Here is a 20226-nt window from a genome sequence, read left to right on the forward strand (position 1 = left end):
TCCCTACTACTGACAAACTCCTCCTCTCAGATAGCCACATTACCATCCCCAGATGGAGGTGTGGTCCCCAGTTGAATCTCTCCCCTACTGCCTTTCTGACATGATTGCCTCCATGCCTGGCTGTGTGTAACAGTATGCATAGAAGGCATTGCATTGTCAAAGTCATTCACTATTAGGACATCAGCAGGGATGTCCTCAAACACAGCCACCTGATGGACTTTTTGCCCCTTCCCAATCCTTATAAATTCTGGTCAAATGTAGCTGGAGTGAACTACCCAGACATGTCATGCTCCTTTATGGCTACTGCAGGCTTAACTATGGTTATGTCTAAGACTGTGTCTCTTTCATCAATGTTCTAATTCCCCTCTACATACCTTTGTGATGGTTTGGTACCTCTCTTGTCTCTACATAACCCGCCAATGCCATAGTGCTAGTATTGCTTGATGCTTCCTGAAACCTTTCTTCTCCCCTGTCTCAGTGGACAATGAGACTTACATACCCCTTTTGGTTATACCTGACAAAAAATCCCAAATCATGCATATGCACCAGAAATAGTGGCTTCTCCCCTTTCCTTTGTAACCTGATTTGATGGTCTAGGTTGCTCGACACAGATTCCCTTATAATCATGTGCAGTGCTGGGTGTTCCCCTTCTGTGCAGTGGCAACTTGCAGGTTAAATCTTCTCAGCAGCGTTATACTCCAGGTTTGGAAACTAAATCCTCACATCTTCAGGCAAAATATTGACTGCTTGTTCCCTGACCAAAAGATCTGTCAGTATGTCATATGTAATCACCTATACCCATCACCCACTTGTGAAAATAAGAGCTGATTTCTGCAACATATCCAATAGCATTGTCATCTGCCACTCTTCTATGCTCAAAATGCCTTTCTGTACATTTCTGGTGTCTGTCTAAAATACACAATCAAATATTCTTTAACTTTAGAAAATTTTAAACAATGAGTTTCACTAAGATTTGAAAGTATGTGCATTGCTTTACCCATGTGAAAAAGAATTTAAAACCTCACACACTGTCCACTGGTCAACTTTGTGCTCTTTATACACGCTTTCAAATGCCCTTATAAAGCAGTCCAAATCATTCCACTTTTACTGAGGAAAGCATTTTATACTGACCTGGGTTTCTAGGGTTTGTCTTCCCCCTCTCCATGACTCACATGTCACTAGCAAAGGATGATCATCTCTCACTTGTGCTGGTGCTGTTAATTTTTTTTTTCTTCTTCTGTCTCCAACTGCTGCATTCATTCTGATGCTATATCTCATTTTAATTACTAGTTTATGTAATTCCAAATGGGCTTTGAGGTCCACCTGGAATGGAAAATATTATCCTTTATCTGCCTCCTGCACACCTGTTACGCTGTCAACAGGCTACATTTTTCACTACACACAAAGCTGGCATTATCTTATCTTTGGACATATTAGCATGCAGGACTCCTTTTGCTTTGCAGTCCTTAGTGAGCTATGCCAATGATATTTAGCATAGCCAATTTTCTAGCAGATTCCTAAACAAAACTGACTAAAAAATAACTACTGTGTCTAACCAAGTTTCTCTATATTTTATTTTGGGGCTGAGAAGGTTTACACACACACACACACACACACACACACACACACACACACACACACACACACACACACACACACACACACACACACACACACACACACACACACACACACGCACCTTTTTTAACAATGCTGTTTTAAGCTAAATAAGTTCAGTTACAGTATTTTCATCAACTGCCACCAAAAGTGTGATGACCAGGCGGTACAAATGGGTTTGAATCCCAACACTGTCATGACAGATGGCGTGGATGGGACTTCAATTCCACCAACAGGGTGGTCTGAAGTCATACCACTGATACCCAGCAGGTTAAAGTACAAGAAAGAAAGCAAGCTTATACAAGTTTGATTCAATAATCAATTCACAAAATCCAGCTTGGTCCAAACAGCATAAAAGTAATATGCAGTGCTGTCCAGGGTATGAGCTTCCAACATCCACACCCAGACTAGACTGCACATAAGCCACTTACAGAGCTATGTCTGTTGCCTAGCACCCCGGGCCCCTTTCTTGCCACTCTCAGTAAACCATAGTGTATTTCAGTGTCCTCTTTCTATGACAGCTATCTTTCAAACAACTTTATATTTACACACACACACACACACACACACACACACACACACACACACACACACACACACACACACACAATTCCCAGGGAAGGCTGACAAAATTATCCAGTTCGCCACAGATTTCTCTTTGATGTGGTAGTACTGCCACCAATCTGGATGTGGACATAGATCATTGGCTACCTGCTACTCTTGATTTATCCAAATATATGTGTACACGCAGGTAGCAGGCTCAAACAATCTAGTTAACTGAAGACAGAAGCAACAAGCTTGTTAACCTGCAGGAGTAAGCAATGATAACACTTTTCTCAAACATTAAATAGCAAACACACATATAAATAACAAAAGACCAGCCATAAGAACTTAAACTGAATAAACATTGCTTAAACGATAAAGCAAACAGTGTAAATTAAATATGCAGAGGAATGAGAAAATGCACACAGGATATCAAATAATAGCAAGTTGCACAGACATGAATGTTTAAAGAAAACATCTATCTAAGATAGATAAATTCAGCTACCTGTAAGTGAACCCTTACTGTTGTAAGTTCCAAGATAAAAGGCAGAAATTGCAGTAACACACTTACAGGAAAGCAGTCACAGCAATATCTTCAGCAAGACTATACCCCCCCCCCCCCCGGTTTCATATTGAAATGTATAATAATAATTTATTTTATCATTCCAGTCCATAAAACAGGTTCATCAGATTATATTATCCTACATTCCCACTCAGAAACAGGTATAATTGCATTTTATCAGCTTACAAGCTTACATTATCTTCCTTTTAGACATAGAGGAACAACAGACTAGGCTAAGATTAAACATCTATCAAATGTTTGTATCTTAATGCCTGATCACCATCACAGTTTTGGATAGCTACTCCCTTTGAAGTACAATTTACCTGCATTTTATGATTTGCTAGCATCCTCAGGTAACCCTCGTGCAACTTAATTATATGCAACCAATTAAGTATTTTCTGAGTTATATTTTATTTCAGATACCAGTCCCATGCATTTATCATTCTTTCATCTGCTTTTACACTCAAAGGAAAAGATACAAGGTTACACATATTATGCAGAACAAAGAGTGCAAATCCAAGACTGTAGTAAGAAATAAAAAATACACGTTTTAAACCATCTTTCTTTAGTTTAGTACCTCCTACCACTGCAAAAGCAAAAGACCGCTTAATGTGGATATTACTTGTGCATTTATTTTGCACAGGTTTGTTTTTATAATGAAACTTAGCATGATTTCCTGTGTGTACTAAAAAAAATATATGTGCACTAAAATAAAAATTTGCATCTTTAACTTCTTGACCTTATTAAATAATGCTGAGGTACCCCAGTTAGCAAGGGGGTAAACAAATGATGTGTGTCAGATTTTTTTTTTTTTTTACTTGTGTTGTATATATTTAATTCCATAAGCATGCACTCTAGGTTTTCACCAGGGACTCCCAGTATGTTAATTTGTCCCCTTGGAATGTTGACTTTCCAGTATGAGGTAGCTATTCCAAAAGCCAATTTTCCAAACAAATTTAAATATCATCCACTACTTACATAACAGTGTATAAGCACAGTTATAGTACTAAGGGACTGTTGTCCTTATTCCCTGGTCACTGGTTTTTCAAACTTGCATGTCTAAATCACACTCACCCTAGCAATCTTCCAAATGTGTTAATTATTTTATTTTATTAATTTATTTATTTCCATTTCTTGACCATAATAACCTTGCCAACACCTTGTTTCTTTCTGTGTGTATGTTTATGGGGTCTATATCATCATATCGAATGCTGAAAACCCCAAATGCAATTTCATCGAACTGAAATGTTCGAAATCTCAAAAGAGCGAACTGACGGAACATCGATTTCTTTCCCAGGGAAAGAAATCGGTGTTCTGTGCAAAAAATAAAAAAAATTAATACTTTAAACACTAACAGTGTTTAAAGTATGTGCCCCCCACACCCCCCTACTTAAATATACCAACTCCGAGACAGCACCACAGTGGAGGAAATAGCAAACTCCGATGATGGCCCACCGTCCTTTCCCTGGGAAAGAAATCGATGTTCCATCAGTTCGCTCTTCTGACATTTCGAACATTTCAGTTCAATGAAATTAAATTTGGCATTTTCAACATTCGAAATGCTGATAGGAACCCTGTTTATGTATGTATGCCCATTTGATGAAAAGGAAATTCTGACTGGATAAGAACCCATTTTCTGCAGAGGTCAGGGGGTTCCATAAAGTAAAGAATTTAACAAATAGTATAATATTTCCAGGACTGCATCATAAAACATGAGATAAGAACAAGGATTCAAATAGCATAACATATCCAAAAAAATAAAACAGAGAAACAAGGCATGATTACACGTGACTAGCAACAAGAAAATTCATAACTGGAGCAATCATGATATGAAATAATACAAGTTGTTCTGAAAATACCAGTAATGATTTATAAACAAACAGGATAAAGGTAAAATGTGGTATAATATTTCAGCTTTTCTACCTATAGCCAGCTGACCGTATATACTGCACAGAACACTGTTGTCATGGGTTACTAGCGAGCAAAGACCCTGTCTCTAAGAACTAAAAAAACATGACAACATGAAATTAAAAGTGGCAAAAAGTATTAGAGATATATCATGGACACGAACCATATATTTATACAGAAGGCCTCAAAAGACAACTTATCAAAGCTAAATAGCAATTTTCTTTTTATTTATTTATTTTTTTTAATCATATAGAAGTGGATGGCCCAGACTGGAGATATACATCAATCTGCTGCAGTGAACCATCCCCTTATGACCCCCAAACCATGTCAAATCCATACACATACAGTTCCTTACCAGCTCATCACCCTGAAAGTTGGCAATGAAGGCTGTGTTGGAGTCATGGGAAAAGGCAATCAACATAGTTACATACAAAAGGTACTTGAAGTATTATGTTATAACCCTATGTCCACCTTCCTATGCGCCAATGGCTGTAGTAAAGCATGGGCTATGAATGTCCCAATCCGGAGATAAGGATGGAAAACACCTCCAAGCCTGCCTACACTTCAAGTCCAGCTGCCTTTCTGAGCTCAGGTCTCAACCAAGGGCTAAAAAAGCAGCGTTGTCTCCTCCAACACAACATCCCCAACCCACTCACCGAAGAGAGGAGAGTGGGCAAAGCCTGGTCAAGCATTCTTCTCTCATCCATCTCCAAGAAGTGCCTGTGCCACTAATGATACTCAAGTTGCCTGGGATGTAATCAGGGTTCTATCCTAACAGATATTCTGAGGAAATTACAAGAAACTGGCATATTATGCAAAACTGTATAATCTACATTTGGAAAAAGTTATTTACTTTAAGTAACAGTGAATTCCTATTCTAAAACAAACACAAAAAAGTGTAATCAGAGTGAAACAAATTGATTATAGGTCAGCAAACTGGACTTTAGTACAGAAAATGCATGGTATCACACATAACAAGAGATGTACTGAACACCTTGTAGTCAGTGTTTATTTTAATAAATTGTTAACAAAGTAAATCCATTAATTAAGTACTTCTTTCAATTGTCACTCCAAAACACTTTGCAGTTAAGTGGCTTACTCAATCATGCAGTATGCAAAAGAATCTGAAAGAATCAAACCAAGAACTACAAAAAATGCTCATTAGAAACCCAGAGCCTTAACTCTTGATGTCGTGTTGCCAGCCTAGTTTACGATGCAGTACAGAACAGCACAACTTCACTTGAAAAAGTCTTGCTAGATAATCATGAAATTCTTATTATATCATTTTAGCTGAACTATTGGTGCTAAGAAGGGACTCATGATTATAAAATCAAGAACTTCAGTTTGATAATAGATCAAAATCAAAAAGAAAAAGAAAATCAATGATGCATAAAAGTAGAAAGGGATGAGCATCAAAAGGATTCTTGAAACGAGGATTGAGATTTCAGACTGTACCACCTGGTGTAGTTGAGGGGTAGAGACTGGTGTTGACAAACAATATTGTAGAAGACAATATAAATCAAATAAACAGAAACTCACTTCAAAACAAATTGTGGATATCGGCTCCTAGTCATTGGATCCAAAGGTCTAGGACCCAAGCAGGAGGTAGATGACACAGGAGAGCTAGTAATACTTATTACTCCTGTTGGTTCTGAGGAGGACTGTGGAAGTGAAGGAGGTGGCACCATCTTCAGATCTGAAGAAGTAGGATCTGGAGTCCATGCAATTTTTTGAGGAGGCTCCGATGAAGTCCTCAGTAATTTCTGTAGTGATCACTTTTTTGATTCAGAGGAGCCATGATGTAACTTAGAGGGGGGGGGGGGTTAAGCCCCAGGAGAAAAAGATGAAGAGGCTAGGAGTAAGCCCTTTAGTATTAATTCATTGTGATGATCGGAGATGTCCCAGGGATTAAAGGAAACAGATATATCACACGCTTACCGCAAATGCTCAAGCCTCAGTCAGTAGATGCACTTCATGTGGGCATCAAAATAAGGGATTTTGCACCCACAAGAAGTGCATCTCTTAAAACCAGAAGGTTGTTCTGACATAACTAGAACAACTGCACTAAAAGCACAACAGAACGTAGGAAAGAAAACCATAACAGCTACACACTCTATAGTTCAGCAAAAAACACTAGAACCACTATAAACAATTTAAACACACTAAACAGATTTTTTTAACTAATAGATAGCTATAAGATGTGCCAAAGGCACTAACAGAGAAGAAAGAAAGAAAATCATAGCCTAATGCCTGCAAACTTCTCAAAATATCAAGGGAGGGAGGAGGAGAGATGAAAGGTAGTAACTATACTTGAGAAATATTGGAAATAATCCAAATAACAATAAGATTCAAGACAAAAAATCACTTTCACAAATTCAAGCCTGGATCTTGCATCTTGACACGATGGAGGCAAATGAGCACGAAGTAGTTGCTGCACTTGTTGTTGAGGGGAAATAACGTTGTTGTTTAATGTGAAATAATGTTGTTGTTTAATGTGAAATAATGTTCTTGTTTAATGTGAAATAATACGTATGTTTTGCTGGTACCAGTACTCGGGCATGCTTGTGGAGGAAGGAACACGTGGTGGAAACCAGTGACTACAGAGAAGAACTGAGGACTGGACCCACTCCACTGACATCCTGACAGCCTTGTCCTAGACCGTTCTATTATGAAGGATCAAAAGTATATTGCCTGACAGCAAATTGATTGGTCATAAACAATAAAAATCTTTATCTATGAACTAGCAAAAGTATATCTGGCTTAAATTGTGTTTTATGCATGGGGCACAAGCTTCTAGCACCCTCATGAGGAGGACTTTCCACACACAACTCCCTTTACATAAATATACTAACTCCATGGCCACATAACATTGGGGGAAGGAAAATGCCCTGCAATGGCAAACACAGTAGATGCACAAACTGCAGTTTCATAGTTCACCTAATACAATAGTAAGCATAATCAGGGAAAAGAGACACTGGGAAATGGGATCAGGGAGCTATTACTTAATAGACTATATCTCATGCATGTGTAAATAAACTTGCACCCTACCCCACACACCCCACTGTGCTGTATTGCATTAGTCTTAGTTCCTTGGTAAGCCACATACCTGAAAAGGATGCGCTTCCCTGAAAATGATATTCCAGGGTAATTGTATTGCAGACCTAAGAGAGGAATAGGGTGGCCAGACATTCAGGTGCCTGTGATTTTCATCCCAGTTACAATGATATTTTTGACTGGCTTACTACATTAGAGATGAAAGAATGTCTATTAATATTGATTGTGGACAACTTGTGTTCCATAAGGCATTCAACAGAATTCTTCATAAACTCTTATTAAGCAAATTGAACCACATTTGAAAAGAGTACCAAAGCAATAAAATATGTAAGCTGTCCAGAAACCAGGTGTTGAATGGTAGAGGTGAACTATATTTTCTAAAGTAATAGTAAAATGCTGACTAGGTACTACTTTTCAATATGAGCATTGCTTGCTGGTTGGAAGGGAGGACTAATTAATTTTGAAGATATAGAATATAGAGGCAGTATGCATTTAGTGAGGAAAAGACAGGAACAGAAAATATGTAAATAAATTAGATGAACGGGAAAACGTCTTGCAAACAACCAGCCCACTGTTGCAGAGGCAGAATGATCGTCTGCTGTGTAGCCCCACAGGTTCAAAAGGAGGGCTGGCTCATGTGACAGTTGGCAGGAAAGAGGTAGACTATGGATCTGCTAGGTTTTTCTTTTTCACTGTGGAGGGAAGGGAGACTGCGCATAACATAATCACAGGGTTTACCCTTGTTGGAGATGTGAAAACATGGGGGACAGCTGGTGCCAAGGAGACATGTAAGCAAGAGATGATTGAGTATGGTTTGATGAGGGATAGCCGGCTTTAGGCACCAGCGAACCCTGTGGTAGCTGGGGGCCCCCTGTTCCTGGGAGGCCCCCAACCACAGCAAATTATTTTATCTTGATATTTTGTAACATTCTGTCAAACTAAAAAAAGCTAGTGCAGCAATATTGTATACTTAATAAACTAGGTGGGTAATAACTCTTATTTATACCTCCTTTAAAATTCCAAGATATCACTGGTTATAGCAGCACCCACATCATAGCTTGCTTTAGATACCTACAATACCTGTGGCTGCAGGGGGCCCCTTAATCATCCCTGACTGTGTGGGGGCCCTACAAAAGCAGCTGATGGATTATGCTCTTTAACCTGAACAGGGCTGTGGCATGACCCAGTTAGGATAAAGTTGATAATGAACATAAGCAAGGTAAGCAATAGACAGATCATCACCAGATACTACATCTCAACTTCTTTGCAGAAAAATACAGCACAATACCAAACATAATAGCAGAATAAAGGCTGAAAACCAGGAATGCATTTTAAATATTATTCTAATTCACTTAAAAAAGTAATACCTTTTGCATCAACATGCATTTTTTTGGACAGTAAGAGGTATAAACCTCTGATGCCTAGAATTATTGATTGTCTGTATTCCTGAATGATTTATTAGCAAATCAAACCTTTTTTATGAAGGACAGAGTAAAATTATGAGAAAAATCAGGGAAGGTCTCCAAAATCAGGGACAGTGACAGGTATACATTACTCCTCACTGAGGTAAATAAAAGTGACTTACCCCTGCTACTGTCTGCTGACTGCTAAACAGCAGTCACCTATCTAGTGTGCAGTACCAGAGCTACACAATGTATTGCTATTGGCTGAAATAAGTACAAAACTGATATTACTATGGCCTTTGTGTGTGTTTGTATAAAATATCACTGATTTTTATCTCTGCCTACACCTAATAATGCCAGCACACATACATTATTCTTCAGGGTATCAGTGAAAAATGTAGCTAACAAGTAATTATATTTCAAAAGTAATGCATGAAATATAACAGAGAACATTCAGACACTTCAATCTTCAAAGAGTCGGGTGGTCCCCACTCCCAGACTGTATAAATTGATACAGGGGGCTCCCTTAATTATTCTTGACTGTGTGAGGGCCCCATAAAAGCTGTTGCTGGTTGGGGAAAAACTGAGAAAAAATGTATTAATTTTCTGATTGCAGTCTTCAACCTGAACAAGGTTGACCCTGTTAGGATAAAGCTGATAATGTATTATTTATTTTTATTTTACATTTGTTTACCGGGAGAGTCTGACTGGACAAAAAAAACCTTTTTCAGTGGAGGCCTGGGGAGAAAAGTTCCATAATGGCCTCTGCTCTCAACTGTAGCCATTCTAATACCAGTCCTGCTCAGATGTGTGTCTGCGGTAGGTTAGGAGGAGGGTTACTTCTTTAATTTTCATTACATTCTAACCATAGAGGTGTTCACATGAGGTCATTACAGCTTTTGTTTGGGCTGAGGACAGTGTGATCATTGCTTCTTTTACTTTTCTCACAGACCTCAGAGATGTACAAAGAATGTTACTATAGCTTATGTAGGGGCAGTGTGTACTGTCAAGGAGCAACAAAGTTAAATACATTACTGTAATCGTTATTTCGTTATTCTTTTCACTTTCCTCACAATCACACTTCAGGCATGTATATAGGTAGCTGCCTTTGACAGTTTGGGTTGAGGAGTGAGGAGGCATGCTATGTATATGTATGTCAGCACTCACTTGAAATGCACGACTGTGGCAATTTAAACACCCAGTCTAACACCAAAGGGATGCATAGGCAGTGACTGCCTTTTTGTTGGGGGGGGGGGGGAGGCAGGCCATATTCCCAGATTGGACCTATGTATCCAGACAACAAATGGCTTGTTAGTTTGTTTTGCTCTACTGTTCTGTCATCTTTGAATATTAAGCCTTGGGTGCAGCTTATGTTTTCCTTGAAAGAAAAAGAAAAGACTGAAATGCTCTTCTTACTCGTGTTTGTTTAGGACACCATTAGATTAAAAGGTTGGGAAAATGCTCTAAAATGCATCCCAGAGCACCTATAACCCTATGGCTTCTTGGCCTGCTTACCTGAGTTATTTCCTAAATGGTTATCACTGTGCTGTCTTAGTCAGGAAATGTGTGCTGAAAGGATGCAAAGACAACTTAAGTTGAACAGCAACACTGAATTTCTTTCCTTAATCATCATTTCTGTTCAAACCATCATTGGATGAAATGATTATATAAAAAGAAAAAAAATAAAATGCACTTTACAGCATATAGACAGCATTTCACCTAAGTCCAGACCTATACATAGAGTTGCTATTATGTATTATTGTTGTAACTAAAATGCCAGTAACTGTGAACATCCCTCTGTTAGATGAGTGAACATAGTGTGTACACAGGTCAGTTTTACTGTAACAAAACTGTAGCTACAGGTTAGTCTGTACATAACTACTTCTAAATGTTTGCAGCATGAACTAAAAGGCTGCTTTGGAGGGGTGGCACTAACAGGGTGATACTTTGAAGGAAGTGCCTAGGGGGCCCCCAAACTTGACATTTCCTGGGGGACCCAAAATGCTAACACCGGCCCTGGCCAAACCTTCAAACAGTAAAGCAAATGAAAAGCACAGGGTTTTTCATCACTCATAAACTGGGTGTTAAGGTTCATCCGTCATTGTTTCTTCTTCTGTAAGAAAAAATTGTGAAAGATTAGGGACATCTATGGACAACAGGAAAAGTAGACCATTACAGAAATATAAACTCTAACAGCAGATAAGGACTTCCTGGCCAAATTATTCAGCCCATTTCCATGCCTGTTGCATAATCTGCATATCATGTTGGATCAACAAGTTATTTGTTCTGCCCTACCCAATTCATAAACTATAACAGATCACTGTATGGATTTTTGAAAAGGCTGTATGCAGTGCATTGAACACTATGGTATCTGCAGTTTTCTCTCTCTCTCTCTGTGATAAACCTGTGCTAAATCTCAGGCTCCCATGCACACCCTTTCTGTCCCACTTATGGCATTCCAGTGCTGAGATTAATAGATGCCTACTGCAAATGTGAACACTATTTGCAACCCCGAAAACTGAAAATATGGCTTCTGACTTTTCTCTTCTTGTAAGGTACAATGATGTGGTGGAGGTCTAGTTAATAGCTTTCACTGTGATGCATATGCTGTGAGGATGTCCTTTTGCTCGCTCTGAGCTTCCTCATTGTTTTTTTATCAACATTGCTACCAGCATTGGAAAGGAGATGGACTCTCACATTACAAAGACAAAAATGTGTTTATTTTCAACACCAGAGAAAGAAACTCAACCTAAAAGACATAAAGCTTTTGAAAAGAAAGGGAGAACATTTCCTGTTTCAAACACTACTTAATGAATTGAACGAGGCATTATCACCACAACAGACAGCCATTTCCTTACCCAGCAAAATGTAAAGCTCTGTTTAAGACTGTGCCTATATTCTGGTAACATCACAGCATTAGGCAGTTTGGTGATGACAGGTCAACAAGGTAAGGGCTGCACAGTATGTAGGACAAAGCAATTCTTTATTCATGACAGTACCCTTACAATCCTGCAGATGATTGCAGACCATGCAGATCAGTGTAGGGCAATGCAAAGTTACTCAGTGGTATTTCTCAGTACAACCCAGAATTACCATGCAAAAGTGAAAATAAGAAATGTTTGCAGAGTATGCAAATACATTTGTGCGACTTGTTCGAAGTGATTTATGACTGCTTTTAACCAAATGAAAAGGGTAAATGAGCATTTTGAGGCAAAAGCAGACATTATAAGTATGTGTTTTGGTACAAAACCATCAACTTTTACATAGTACTATATGAAAAATTGATTAACTGTGTGTGCTATAAGCCATACAAAATACAAATATACTGAGTCATATCTGTGTACTGCACGGACTATACAGGCTATACAAATGTACAGATATATTAAGAGATACTACTGTGTGTGTGTGTGTGTGTGTGTGTGTGTGTGTGTGTGTGTGTGTGTGTGTGTTTATGTCATAGGTTATATGGTCTATACAAACCTACAGATACTCAAAGATATAACTGTGTGTACCATAAGCTATGCAGACTATATGAACATATAGCTATACTGACAGACATAACTGCGTGTATGTCACAGGCTATATAAACATACAGACATACTGAAAAACAGTTGTGTGTGACATAGACCATATATGCAGATATATTCAGACAACTGTGGTATAGCTTAGATGAACATACAGATAAATTGAAAGACATAACTGCCCCTGGGGGTTGGAGATTCTTGTTACCAGCGCTAATTGGCTAACATGGGTCTACCAGCAGAATGGTGAAAATTTCAATTTCAGAGACAAGGTAAACCGGCATTGTGGAACACCTTATTACTAGCTAATTACCATGTCTCTAAATCAAACATTGTGCTATCAGACTTGACCTTGATAGTGTTCCCTCTACCAGCCTATGCACTGCAATTGCATAGGCACCTTCCAACATGATGTACACACACACACACACACACACACACACACACACACACACACACACACAGAGCTACAGGCATGCTCCTACAGACACATTCACTCACATATATACAGAGATGTCTACCCAAAACATGCCTCCCACACGATGATCAGCCAAATATACACACTCATCTACACAGTCTTATTTATTCCCCAACAGACCTCTGCATGCACACGTATACACATACACACAAACACACACACACACACACACACACACACACACACACACACACACACATACACACACACACACACACATACACACACACACACACACAGCTACAGGCATGCTCCTACAGACACATTCACACACACACACACAGCTACAGGCATGCTCCTACAGACACATTCACACACACACACACACACATATATATATATATATATATATATATATATAAGCATGTCTTTCCTAGACATACCTCACACAGGACGATCACCCAAACATACACACTCATCCGCACAGCTGCATTTATTCCCCAACAGACTTGTGCATGTGATAACACACAAGCACACATATACATACATGCCATGTGATACCTACCTGTAGGTATGGTATAAGCCACAGGCATTCCATAGAGATGAATTGGTGTACATTGGTGGAAGACACTTTTTCCTCCTTGCTGTAGTAGAAGAGCAGTCTCTGAATTGCTCAGGTTTACCATGTTCTGGAAACCAGGGTAAAGGCTTCATTGCTAGGTAAGCCGTTCTGGATCCCAGGTGTTTGCTGCATAGGTTGTATAAACATGCAAAAAAATTGTTCTGTAAGGAAAATTACACTTGAATAAACATTAAATATAGCAGTATCACTGGAAATAACAGCCAAAGAAATCTTACAATTTCAACAGACTGCTCTTAACAGGTAACACCAGGTAACAACATTCCTACACTGGAAGATATTTTATCTTGGCTTTCCCTCAACATAACAAATGAAACTATTGTCCTCGGAGACATGAATATCGATTGGTCTTCTGTCTCCTCTAACCAGTCTTCTGCTAGTATAAACCTTTTCCACTTCACTCAACTTATTACTAACCCTACTAGGTACAATAACAAAACCAATGTGGGATCCATCCTTGATTGGATTCTAGTTTCAAATCCATCCAAATTCACTTCCTCTGGCACTTTACCTAACTCGGTTAGTGATCACCTCCCCTCGTTCGCAATCTGAGCATGCTCAGCCTTCCCAAAAAAACATAATATTAAACTAGTGCAAAACCTCTCTAATTTCAACCCTAGTAATTTCAACAGCACCCTAAATAGCATAAACTGGAGCATTCTTAAAACTCTCCCCATGGACGATGCAGTACACTACTTTAATAATTCTTTCCTAAAATTACTAGATAGACTAGCTCCTTCAATAGTTAAAAGAACTAAAACATGTAATGCCCCTTGGCTATCCAAAACTACCAAAGAAATCATGGATAATAGGGACAAAGCATGGCTTAAATCCAAGAATGCATCCACAGTTATGCCATATAAAAAGCTCCATAATCAAGCCAAAAAACTCAACGCTAAAGACATGCAATACTACTTCTGGAACCAACAAAATTATAGAAATAGTATCCCAAAATTCTTCTGGACTTTCATTAACAACCTCTTGTCCCCAGGCACAAAACCTAATCTTTGCCCACACCCTGACAAACCTCCTGAACAAATGCCTAGTATCTTTAACTCATACTTTATCGACACCATTGCCAATATAACCTCCATCTTCTCCTGTCTTCTCCCCAACTCCACTGCCACTTCCCCTCTATCTCATAGCCCACCTCAAAATATCCCAAACTCCCCTTGTTCTACTCATCAGACATCTCCTCCCACTGAAACTCCACACTCAAACAGCATCTACACAACTACCCATCCTCCTCTCAACCTCTCTCCCATCCCTATCAGCTATGTCAAAATACTGATTCTACAATTAAAGCCCTGCTCAAATTCTGCTGATAACATTCCTGCAAAATTTCTTAAACTCGCTGCAGACTCGTTTGCATATCCCATAAGCATTCTCATTAACAGATCTATCCAGGAATCCTATGTCCCTACTATATGGAAAAAAAAGCTATAATATTACCTCTCCATAAAGGTGGCCCCTCCACTAACATCTCTAACTTCCATCCCATTGCTATACTTTCCTCTATCTCCAAAATCCTAGAAAAATGCATTCAGAAACAACTTTTAGATTTCCTTCTACAACACAACATTCTCTCCCCCACACATCATGGGTTCCACCCTGGTCATAGCACCTCCACTGCTCTCATTTCCTTCTTAGATACTGTCAACAAAGCCCGAGACACAGGAAATATTGTATCAGACCTTTTTCTAGACCTGTCAAAAGCATTTGACACTATCTCACACTCCATCCTCCTTTCTCAGCTCTCTTGTATTCTGGCTACACAAAAATCACCTCTCCCTCAATTCCAAAAAAAAAAAAAAAAATTCTAATCTTCACTCCCAAAAGAAACTCCCCCATCAATAAAGCTGACCTTGAAATTTTCTCCCACAACTTCACGCAAATTGAGCTAGTTACACACACTAAACTGCTAGGAGTAATTATTGATGAAAATCTTAAATTTGATCTCCACATCCAAAATAATATCAGTAAGACCCACAAAAAACTAGGTCTGCTATATAGACATAACAAATTTCTCTCTATCCCTTCTAAACAAGCACTCGCACAATCCTACCTTCTAACTTCTCTAACTTATGGAGCCCCCCTTATTAATCAATCAGCAGTCCTCTTTAATGGCCAAATTAGAAACTTGCTATAACAAAATTGCTAAATTCGCCACAAATAATCACCACTTTACTCACCACTGTACTGCCGTAAAGCAACTGAAATGGCTTGAACTCCCCCACTCTTCTCCTTCTCCAGCTCTCCACTACTCATAAACTGATCTATAAACCTTATGACTGTCCAGCTCTCAGCTCCATTTTCTCCCTGTATAATCCTACCCATCCTCTTCACTCTGAGCACCAATTTCTGCTACAAATACACAAACCAAAACTCCCAGCAGGCCAATTATTATACTCGTGGACCATCTCTAAAATCTGGAACAACCTTCCAGCTCCAATCCAATGACAACCATCACCAGCTGCCTTCAAAGCTGCTCTCCACAGCCACCTCTCCTCTTCATGAATATGTAACTGCTCAACAGCTATTACCTAAATTCTAACATACATATAAACAGTATAACTCTGTCTGCACTCAAATTCATCTTCTTTATTGTAACTTGCACCCCTTACTCTAGGTTGATGTAGCTTTCCCCATGGTCATTCTACTCTATGTAAATAATATGTAAATAGTAGATTAGAAAACTTTTATGTTCTTGTTTGGTGCAACTAATTAGTTTATATGTATAGTCATAGTTTTTTTCTTTATTGTGTCATTTGGTCACATTATAGTATGTAGTAACTTTGCTAACCAAATTCTAAAGTTATTCAAGCCTTTATGCACTGCTTTTTAGGTGCAATTTATGAGTCTCTTTGTACATTGGCAAGTTTTACTTCTGTGTCATTGACACTTTTTTACTGTGAACAACACTGTATTTTGTTTGTTATTTCTACCTGTTACTGTGGAAGCTTTTCTCCCCGTGCCTCCACTGAAAATGGGCTAGCATGGTCCAGTGAACTTTCCTGGTAAACAAAAGTCAATAAATAAATAAAATTAACAGGATACCTATTGACTGTTCTATGGCAAATATGTTTTTATTGAGGCTGGATGTCACATAAAGGTGGCATGTTAGTTCAGACAGATACACTGTTGATGGTACTCTCCTGGATGATAAATGTCCTGCACCTTTCTATCTCCTATTGTTTCCAAGCACTATACCCTCAATTATTGGTCCAGTATCTTCTCCTTGTTTTCTACCTCTCCCTCTTCTTCCTTCTACTAATCCCATAACATTCGCTCTCTCACCTCTTAATACTAATCCTCCATTTCCTACTTTTCCTCCTTTTACCAAGTTCGTTTCATAGCTCTTTAGATGATGCTGCTATTAATTATCAGTACTCTGATTAAATGTAATATAGCTGTTGATTATTTGCATTCCTTTGTTGATTACTTGTGTACCTCTGTTTACTATGTCCTTTATGTAACTTTTTTTCCCAGAGCTTTTAAATTTTGTATATTTGTTTATTACTTATTTATCTTTGTTTACTATTTTCTTTATTTAAGGTTGGAATTTTTCTGGGCTTTTTCCCTAGGCCACCATTGAAAAGCAGTAGCCTTCTACTCAGTTGGACTGCTTCAGTAAACAAATGCAATAAATAATAAATAAATAATGAAAAGAGGGTCATACTGAATGGGTGTACAAATGGAAAATGGTAAGAAGCTAATGAAAGGCAAGAAGAGAGTGTAGTATGATAAGCGGCATTCAAAGTGTATGTATGAACTTGCGACTACACGAAGGAAGGAAGAAATAATGAGTCAGACAAAATGGATTCCGATATACAATATGAACCTTGCTTACTGCTGTGTTTAGAACTGTATATCATAAACTGAACTGAGAGAGAAATTATTTAGATTCCACCATGGATTAAACTGAAGAAGTAGTTTGTTACAGGTAGTAATATGTCTATGACATCTAACAAGATTATGAGTAATTATTGTCATGTATTGCACTGGGTAACTCAGAAGTGTTATTAAAGATGTATTACAGGAAAGTGCTACTAAAGAAAATACAAATGTAAATGTAACATATCAAAATACAGAAGAAAGAATTCTATGCATTTGATTCAGGAAGTACTTAGAATGTAGTACAGAACAAAATGAAAACAAGAAGGATGCTTCATGCTCACCAAATGATTTATAAATAATCAGTGCATACCAAGATTATACATTCCCTGTTCCGAAGGAGGGATGGGCCTCCTTGAAATTTATTACATGTACAGATCTGCAATCGTGGGACTCTACACATATCTACTGACCTCACAAGAACCAAATGTAGTGAAAGTTTTGAAACATGAGGAGAATAAATCTAAGATGACATCCCTGCTTAGGCTAGAAGAAGCATATTGGCATCAAGCAGGAATGGAAATCAAACTGCAAGTGGATAAAAACCAGGCAGTAACTGAATATGCCAAAAAAAAAACAAAAGAAATAATATAAGGTGAAGGATCAGATAAGAAGGAAGAAATGTGGAAAATGCATAAATATAGTTGCAAGTATAGAAAACCTCTGGAAGTACCTCATCTTGATCAGGAACAAATACAAGAATGGTTAAGGAGAGGCAAATTCAAACCAAGAGAGGAAAGGTTAATATTGGTGGCACAAGATAGTGAGCTATGTACACATTGGTTTGCAAAGTCTATTGAACATGTGGAGAAAATCAGACAAGTGTAGGTTTTGTAAAACAGAATTGGAAACAGTTGCACACCTCATTGCTGGTTGCTACATACTAATGGCAGAAGGACTGTATACTGAAAGGCATAATAATGTGGCGAGACTGTAGCACTGGGTATTGTGCAAACATTATGGTACTGAAGTGGCTGAAAAACACTGGAAATATGAGCCACAAAGCATCATAGAAAATGATGGTCTACATCACATGGGATCATCCACTGCCAATAGTTCAAAAGATAGATGCTAGAAAACCAGATATAGTGGTCCACGAAAAGAAGACAAAAGTAGCATTGATCATTGAAATAGCCACACCCAGTGACTACAGTGTCCTGTGTACAGAGAGAGAGAGAGACAGAAAGTCATAAAATATCAGGATTTGCAAGCAGAAACGAGAGCAGTGCGGAAGAAAGACACCCAGCTAGTTCCGACAGTATTAGGAGCAACAGGTCTTATAAAAAAAGAGTCTACAATCATATTTAGATATGCTACCAACACATGTAACTCCATACGAACTCCAGAGGGAGTCATTACTGGGCACATGTGAAGAGCACTTTTGGCTGACATCAAAGAGTGAAACAATACCAAGTTCATGAATTTTAATCATACTTTGACTTAAGAATGGGGTCCATTCCCATCATGGTATCAGAAACCCAAAAGATTTGGAAAAATTAAAAAGGGAAAAACTATGTTGCCATGTATAGTTTGTTGTAAGGATAACGACAGCACAGAGACAACATGGCTACAAAGAGAAATAACATATAAACCAGAAAAGAAAGAAGGGATATCCACTCCTTTATTGGTTAATTTAATATGACTGTGGAAGACCCTGTTTTACTAGATCTTTTCCACCTCGGCAACTGTGGTAATGTTAGGAACATTCACTCAAAAACTCTCAACTTAAATTATAACACAATAGTACAGTTTGGAAGGAAAATTTCATACTCAGGGAATTCCTGTGCTGTGTGAAACAAACTCCCCTTGCATGACAAATGGTGTAACCCCTGAGCTTTCTTCAATTTAAGCCTTGAAAACTGGATGGAGTTGCATAAATTTACCCCAGGGGTTAGTATAGCCCTTTTCAAGAAGGTAAACCTACCTATCAAAATGACTTCCAAGTAATAGCCTATGAATCTGTGTATGGAACAGTGGAAGAAAGATTTAAGTAAAGTGATGCAAAATGGCAAGAAAGACACTAACATATGACTGGTGGTGTGGTGGAAAGAATGCAGTAAGTAGGAGAAAAGGAAGATGAGGCCAGAGACATCTCTTGAAGACTGGAGTCAAAACATTACAGTGGGGAAATTAAATAGAATGAAGAAAAAAATAAATTAGGTTATTATCCATGAGATACAGGATCTTATCAGAAAGATTATGAACTGATCAATGATTATTTGCCTGATTGAATGAACGTTAACTAGGGTAATGGCCTGATCCATTAGGATTAATTTCAGCAATCGGCCAGGAAAATATATAAAAGAAATAACACAATTCAGTATACAGTTTCCAAAATTAAAGAGTAAATGTTTCAATTCAAACAAAACATGTTTGAATTAATAACAACAAATCTGCCAATCAGATTCCACATAATTATATGGCTACATGAGAGAAAGAAAGCCAGAAAAAGGGATGATTACTGACTTTAAACATCAAATTACTAGTGAAACAGAAATGCCTTATTAGAATTTGATTTTAAGGGGTAGAAGCTTGGTTAGGTTTGAGCATAGGGGCAAGAATGAAAAAAAAAATGTCCCTCTTAGCCACATAGTGTGTAGAGGGAGGGAGGGAACTTTGGCTGCAGACCAGATGACCCATGTTTGATTTAAATGAAACACTGGCTG

This window comes from Protopterus annectens, chromosome 10.part0, assembly GCF_019279795.1.
Source record: "Protopterus annectens isolate FY-2018-M chromosome 10.part0, PAN1.0, whole genome shotgun sequence".
NCBI lineage: Eukaryota > Metazoa > Chordata > Ceratodontiformes > Protopteridae > Protopterus > Protopterus annectens.